This window comes from Octopus bimaculoides, chromosome 1 (genome assembly GCF_001194135.2).
Source record: "Octopus bimaculoides isolate UCB-OBI-ISO-001 chromosome 1, ASM119413v2, whole genome shotgun sequence".
NCBI classification, from domain to species: domain Eukaryota; kingdom Metazoa; phylum Mollusca; class Cephalopoda; order Octopoda; family Octopodidae; genus Octopus; species Octopus bimaculoides.
Genome location: NC_068981.1, coordinates 154503096 through 154511168, shown reverse-complemented (window position 1 = coordinate 154511168; position 8073 = coordinate 154503096). Strand labels below are relative to the sequence as shown.

General features: G+C 38.3%; 1 protein-coding gene across 6 annotated transcripts in view; it reads left to right on the top strand.

Annotated features, from left to right (window-relative positions):
* Positions 1–8073, top strand: part of LOC106868434 (inversin) — a 385976-nt gene that overhangs the window by 332929 nt on the left and 44974 nt on the right. The window lies entirely within an intron of this gene.

Sequence of the window (8073 nt, the reverse complement as noted above, 5' to 3'; positions counted from 1 at the left end):
ATTCTTTTACTTGTTTCAGTCATTTGACTGTGGCCATGCTGGAGCACCGCCTTTAGTCAAACAAATCGACCCCAGGACTCATTCTTTGTAAGCCTAGTACTTATTCTATCGTTTTTTTGGGTTTTTTTGCCGAACTGCTAATTTACAGGGATGTAAACACACCAGCATTGGTTGTCAAGCGATTGTTTGGGGGTCAAACACACACACACACACACACACACACATATATACGATGGGCTTCTTTTAGTTTCCATTTACCGAGTCCACTCACAAGGCTTTGGTCAGCCCAAGCCTATAGTAGAAGACACTTGCCCAAGGTGCCACGCAGTGGGACTGAACCCAGAACCATGTATATATTATGTATGTGTATATATGTATGTATATTGTGAAGGTGCATGGCTTAGTGATCAGGGTGTTTGGCTCATGATCATAAGGTCAGGAGTTCAATTCCTGGTGTCGTGATGTGTCCTTGAGCAAGGCACTTTATTTCACATTGCTCCAGTCTACTCAGCTGACAAAAATGAGTATTACCTGTATTTCAAAGGACCAGCCTTGTCACATTCTGTATCACACTGAATTTTCCTGAGAATTACATTTAGGATATGTGTGTCTATAAAGTGCTCAACTACTTGCACATTAATTTCACAAGCAGGCTGTTTTGTTGATCAGATCTAGTGGAACCCTTGTCATCATAACTGATGGAGTGCAAATTATATATGTGCATATATGTATGTGTATATATATATATATGTGTGTGTGTGTGTGTGTGTGTATATATATATATATATATCATCATCATCATCATCATTGTTTAACATTCATTTCCATGCTGGCATGGGTTTGATAGTTTGATGGGAGCTATTCTGGTTCTATGTCTATTTTGGCATGGTTTCTAAGGATGGATGCCCTTCCTACATGTATGTATATATATATGTATATATATGTGCATGTGTGTGTATATATATATAGGTATGTATGTGTGTGTATATATATACACACACACACACACACATACACACATTTTATGCACCATGAGTCCATATGTGAGGTCCTGTCAAGGTAAATAATGCAGTATCTTGTTTTCACACAACTTCTGCATTAAGTTGGAGACAAAGTTTGCCTTTTGGTATTAATACTGTTTCTATTACTATTAATTATATATATATATGAAAAACTAGAAGTAGTTGATAGTTTCTACTACCTAAGCGACCAAGTCTGTTTTTGGGGTGGATACTTTGAAAGTGTATTGGCTAGAATACGAATAGCCTGAGCAAAGTGCAGGAAGCTCCTACCTCTGCTGGCAACTAAGGGCCTCTCGCACAGGATGAAAGGTAGACTGTATGATGCATTCATGCGAACTGCCATGCTACATGCATAGACTTGAAAGAAATGAAACTAGTATGATCCGCTGGATCATGACAGAGTGTGAGCACCCTGAGAGAAAAGTTGGATATAAGAAATATCAAATGTGGTGTGCAAAAGAGACAACTTTGTTGCTATAGTCATGTGTTACATATGGATGAAGACAGCTGTGTGAGTAAATGCCACACCCTAACTGTGGAAGGAACCTGTGGAAGAGGTGGACCCAGGAAGACATGGGATGAAGTAGTGAAGCATGACCTTCAAACATTGGGCCTCACAGAGGCAATGACAGGAGACTGAGACCTTTGGAGATATCCTGTGATTGAGAACACCCAGCAACTAAAGTGAGATCATAGCCATGGCTGATGCCAGTCTTGCATGTCCAGCCCATTTAAAAGTACTCTTGAAGTGTCAGGCGATATGATATGCTTGAGAAGACCTGTTGAGTCAAGTAAAACCAAAATCGTAGCTGTGGCGAGTGCTCCCTGATGGGTTCCTGTGCAGGTAGAACATAAAATACACCATCCAAACATGGTTGATGCCAGTGCCCACTGACTGGCTCCCTTGCCGGTGGCACATAAAAAGCACCATCCAAACGTTGTCGATGCCAGGTTCGCCTGACTGGCTCTCATGCCAGTGGCACATAAAAGGCACTATCCAAACATGATGGGTGCCAGGGCCGCTTGACTGGCTCCTATGCCAGTGACACATAAAAAGCACCTACTACACTCTCAGAGTAGTTGGCGTTAGGAAGGGCATCCAGCTGTAGAAACATTGCCCAATCAGATTGGAGTCTGGTGTAGCCTCTGGCTTTCCAGACCTCAGTCAAACCGTCCAACCCATGCCAGCATGGAAAACGGATATTAAATGAGGATGATGATGATATATTGAAGTTGTACTTGCCTGGCAAGTTACTTGATCTGTGACCGTGTGTTGAAACTAAAATGATTGCTGTGTGGAAGATGCATTCTAGCTGTTCAAAAACACTTAAAGACTGTTAAGTTCATTTGAACATTTATTGTTAGGTGTCAAAATTTTCATACCATGAATTGCAACCCGGTCATTGATTTGATTTCACTGCATCTTAGTCAATGTACTGAGAGTGTATTAGCCAGAATAAGAACAGGATGGAGGAAATTCAGAGAACTGTTACCTTTGTTGATTACGAAAGGTTTCTCTCTCTGAGTGAAAGGAAGACTGTATGATTGCATGTATATGGACATCAATTCTACATGGTAGTGAGACATGGGCCCTGCATGCAGAGGACATGCAAAGGCTTGAGAGGAATGAGACTAATATACTCTGCTGCATGTGTAGTGTAAGCATACATGTGCAACAGAGTACTAGTGTATTGAGAGAAGTTAGGCTGGTTTGGTCATGTGATGCAGATGGATGCTGACAGTCCATAAAGAAGTGCCAATCTCTCAAAGTGAATGGAACTCATGGAAGAGGGAGACCCAGGAAGACATGGAACAAAGTACTGAAGGATGATCTCAGGATACTGAACCTTTCAAACAAGATGACAAAGGGTGAGATACCTGGAATCTTGCTGTACTGAGGAAGACCTGTCCCCCAAGGCAGAAGTGTTAAAGTTGCTCCCCCTGGTAAAGAGACTGGGGTCCTGTGCCAGTGCCACATAAAAACACTCGTGCCAATGTTACGTAAAAGCATGTTAAAAGCACCCAGTACACACTGTAAAGTGGTTGGCATTAGGAAGGGCATCCAGCCTTAAAAACCAAGCGAAATCAGACTAGATCTAGACTGGTGCAGCTCTCCAGCTTTCCAGCTCTGGTCATACCATCCAACCCATGCCAGCATGGAAAATGGACATTAAAATCTGATGATGATGATGATATATATGTGTGTGAGTGAGTGTATGTTTGTGTCTCATTGCCTTGACATTGCATGATAGTGTAAAATGATTGTCACTGCCTACAAGCAGTGTCATTCATTTCCAGTACTCTACAAAATCATGTCTTGCAATGGAGAAATACTAGGGGAAGTCAAAAGTTATCTGCACTTTTGCCAAGATTTTCTTTTGGTTGGTCAAACTGCCTTCAGCATTCACATGCTAAAAGGGGGTACTCTGGTGGTTACATAACCAAGAATTTACTTTGATCACTCCAGTTTTCTGCCTTGTATTGCAGAGTACACACGGCTGTTCTGCTAGCAGTCTGCACCAAGGAAGAACAGAGATCAGTGATCTGATTTCTCCAGTCTGAAGGAGTATCAGGAGCTGAAATTCAACACAAGCTTTCACTACAATATAGGGACAGCACTCTACCATGTAGAAGTATGTATGGCGAGACATGCATGAAGCACAAAGGGAGAGCAGGATGCTCAACAACCTCCACCACTGGCATGAAGATTCAACAAACTTGAGAGATGGTCCTGGCAAACCAATAGGTGATCATTGATGAGATGGCATGTTCTCTGTAGATTTGTTATGAGTTTCTAGACAAAATCATCTATGACAAGCTTGGCTTCCATAAAGTCTGTGCAAGATAGGTATCAAGAGAGATTATCAAAGAGCATAAGCGCAATTGTGAGGAGATCTGTCAATGCTTACTCAACTTCTACAATGATGAAATCAATGCTTTTTTGAAGAGAATAGTCAAAAGTGAACCATAATTCAAAAAGTAGAATTCTATTTATTTATGCGCCCTTTTCAAGCCTAACCAGGCTCATGGGCCCGGTTTCCCGGTTTCTATGGCGTATGTGTTCGCCCCCAGCTGGACGGGACGCCAGTCCATCACAGATAAAAAATTTTTTTTTAAAGTAGAGTATGAAGTGGAAACACCCTGAATCACTGGTGAAAAAGAAATTCAAGACTCAAACTTCTGCAGAAAATGTGATGCTAGCCATTTTGGGGATGCAAAAGGTCCTATACTGGAACATTACCTGGAAAAGGGATTTACAGTCACCAGTGTAGGCTACTGTCAAATGCTGTCCAACAAACTAATCCAGCAATTGACACCAAATGCTAAGGTCAAAGCAATGTTATTGTTGCACAACAATGCACACCCACATACAGCTGTGCACACCAGTGAAGCTATCAAAGGATTGGATTTCAAGTTGTTAACAGATATTAGACAACAGCATGGTTAAGTAACCATGTGCTCTTCAGAGATGACAGGCAGAGTAAAAATATGGTGACTGTTTTCTGTTATTGGAGGTAAAAAATGTCACGTCTGGTTTGTGGATGCTGTGATAAAAAGATGAAATTAGCATTTATGAAAAATTTTGTGAAAAGGAGCAAGAGAGAGAACTCTCAAATTTAAAATGACCAAAAATTATATCTTCTGGTGGAAGGAGAGTCCAATTTTTGGCAACTCTGTATAAATTAACATCTTATTAGACCACCTCATTGAAGGATAGTTGACATAAAACTACCATGACCTAAGAATAACTAATACATATATATATATATAGTATTCTGTGTGAAAAATATTCACTGATTAAGCAAATTAAAGATATTATACTGGAAAATATTCCATGGTTGCCTTCTGTATGAAGACTATGTAGTTAAGTACAAGCTGGTGAGCTGAATAAAATTTTTAGTTAACTCTTAACATCTTGTAGAAAATTTCCTTTGTCAAAAGATCATTCCTGTAATGATTGAAGAGAAAATATGTATTGCTTATTCAACTGCTGATAATGTATTTACTTGTGGTCATATTATTGTTAAAATTGGCATTATTGATAGAATAACTTACTTTACATTTTTGTAATGTAAAATGTCATTTGTGTTAAAAATAATTTTGTGCATCTGTGATTGTTAATCTATTCCATAACAATAACTAAAAGCAGATATACTCAGAAAGACAATAAAAAGAGATTTTAGTAATAAATCAAATGCATCTAGTAACCTACAGGGATATCACCAACAAAAAGAAAGGAGTTTTGCTAGATCTTTTTTGTAGCTTTATATTATGAGCGTTTGTAAACTGAATTATTCCCTTTATGAACTTACATGTATACTCAGGTATAAATGCAAGTTTGTGTGTGTGTGTGTGTGTGTGTGTGAAAATAAATTGAAAATATTTCGCAAGATATCAATTTTAATAGCAAACATTATAGAATGTAAATATATGATAGAGAAAAGGATTAAAGTGTCCTTCCTTAAAATCAGAGAGTTCTTATCTTCCTTTAAAACAAATATAAGCTAGAATATTTTTATTCAAGTAGTTTCAGGCAATAAAGGACGGAGAAATAGATGTGCTGTCAAGAGGATTCATGTTGTACAGGATGTTAAGAGTTAACTGAAGTTATAAACAAAATGAGCACTTTTGAAAATGAACTTTAATATTAAAAAAAGACAAGAGTAGATAACTCTTGAAATACCAGTCAACCAACAGTTAAGTGGAGGTATGTAGGAAAGGAATGGTGGTTATGGTGACAATTCTGGACATGATTAAATTTTATTAGACCTCTAGGCCCTTTAGATTCTGAATTCAAATACCACTTATGGACCACAGGTTAAGAAGTTGACTTCACAGTAACAAAATTCTTAGCACGATCTCATTGACTGGCATCTTGAGCAAGTTTCTTTTACTAAAGCCTCAGGCTGATCCAAGTTTTGTGAGTAAAATTGACGGAAATTGTTTGGAAGCTCATTGGTTGGATTTTGCCTGTAATTCAAATGTCCTGCCTTGTCACATTATATATCACATTGAGAGAACTGTGCTAGTACTCAGTTTCAGCCATGTACACAGGAGCAATGTAAAATGAAGAGCCTTGCACTACCTGGTCCAGGAATTGAGCCCATGGTATTATAGGCATGAGCCAAACTCCCTAACAACTAGACTATGTATCTTCATACACACACATGTAGATATTAGTGTGTGTGTGTACATAATGGTCACTACTTTATGTAAAGTGTATTATGAATTATCAAATAAAGACGCAAAACACGTAGAAATACAATTATTACTAATACAGTAATTTTTTGCTTTAGTCTGAAAGACTTCATGTGCAAGTGTCAACAAGGGAAGGGATGTGCATGATACAGTTATTGAATTTATAAAGGATAGTTGTTCTTTCACTAAATGGCAAAGGTTAAGGGCTTTGTTTTTTTGTTTTTTTTCTCCAACTGACTGCCCTTTAATGAAACCTTTTTGAAAAATCTTCTTTTGTGGTAATATTACAAATAATGGATATGAAGTTTCGAAGGCATTTTGAATGACATCCAGCTGTAAAAACCATGCCAAAACTGACCTCACTTGAGCTTGTGCCACATAAAAAGCACTCAGTCACTCTACTGGGTGATTGGTGTTAGAAAGGGCATCCAGCCTTAAAAACCTTGCCAAAACAGACACAGAAGTCTGGTGCAGTCTTCTGCCTGGCCAGCTCAAATCGTCCAACCCATGCCAGCATGGAAGGCGGACATTAAATGATGATGATGATAATGATGATTCCATGCATGTATAATTGATTCTGTACATACATAGTGCTCTGCTAGGAGGTAGCTTGGTACAAATATTTCTTAATACACCGTGTAACTTCTTGGAATTATGTAAGCCCTTCTTGAAACCAAACAGCAATCGGTGTACAGCTATATGCAGTCCAACCAACCACTGAATGCTAACAAACGCATATCAATAAGCATCAGGAATAGAATGCATGTATTATTCCCTGATGAACTCTTTGACAGAGATGTACAATGCTAGAGCATGAAAAGAACACATACCAACACCATCGAGCAACCACACTAAAAACATTAAGGAAAGAAATATTATATAGCATAACTGACCACAAACATTGATGTGAAAAAAAGCTGTATTGCAAAGCGATTTCTCTTTCTACCCAGAAAACAAATGGCCATAAATTCCACAAGCTGTTTAATAAACAACAGCTAAGCTACTACTGTACAAAAAAATGTGTGTAATGCATTCACAAGCTACAGGGCAAAAGTATCACTATGAAACAGTATGGTCCTATATCATCTCCTTCATAAGATGCAATAGCTTCAGCTCAAGACTTTCGTGTCTTCTTTGGTTTTCCTTTACTGAAAGTCTCACTAACTTGAAATGCTTGTAATTTCCTTATTCAGAAGTCATTCTCCATACACATTACATGCCTATTCCAATGCATCCCCATCTCTTGTACATCACACTCAATTCTTTACATTCATTTTTCCCTTGATTCATTATTTACTCAAGAATTCATGGACACTAACATTACTTAGCCATTGGAACATGCTAGGTTCATTTCTTTCTAGTCTCTGCTGGTCTTCTGCATTCAAAGCTCATGTCTCACTACCATACAACATTGCAGTCCTAATACAAGGATCATACAATCTGCCCTTCATTTTGAGACAAGAGACCTTTGTTGCCAGCAATGACAATAGTTCTCTGAACTTTTCCCAGCTCTTTCTTACTCTGGCTTCTATACTTTCTATGAATTATATCTCCTAGGTAACAAAAGCTATCAACCACGTCTAATGGGCCATATGAACAATTAAGAGAATCTATTTCCAGTAAGTTCATTGAACATATTGCTCCAGTGCCAGGCTTTAAAAAAGGAAATGGGGTTGATTCATTTGACTAAAAACTCTTCATGGTGGTGCCCCAGCATGGCCACAGTCTAATAACTGAAACAAATAAAAGATAAAAGATATATGTATGCATGTGTGTGTGTGTATATATATATATATATATATATATATATATATCATATATATAGCATCCATCATCCCATCATCATCATCAT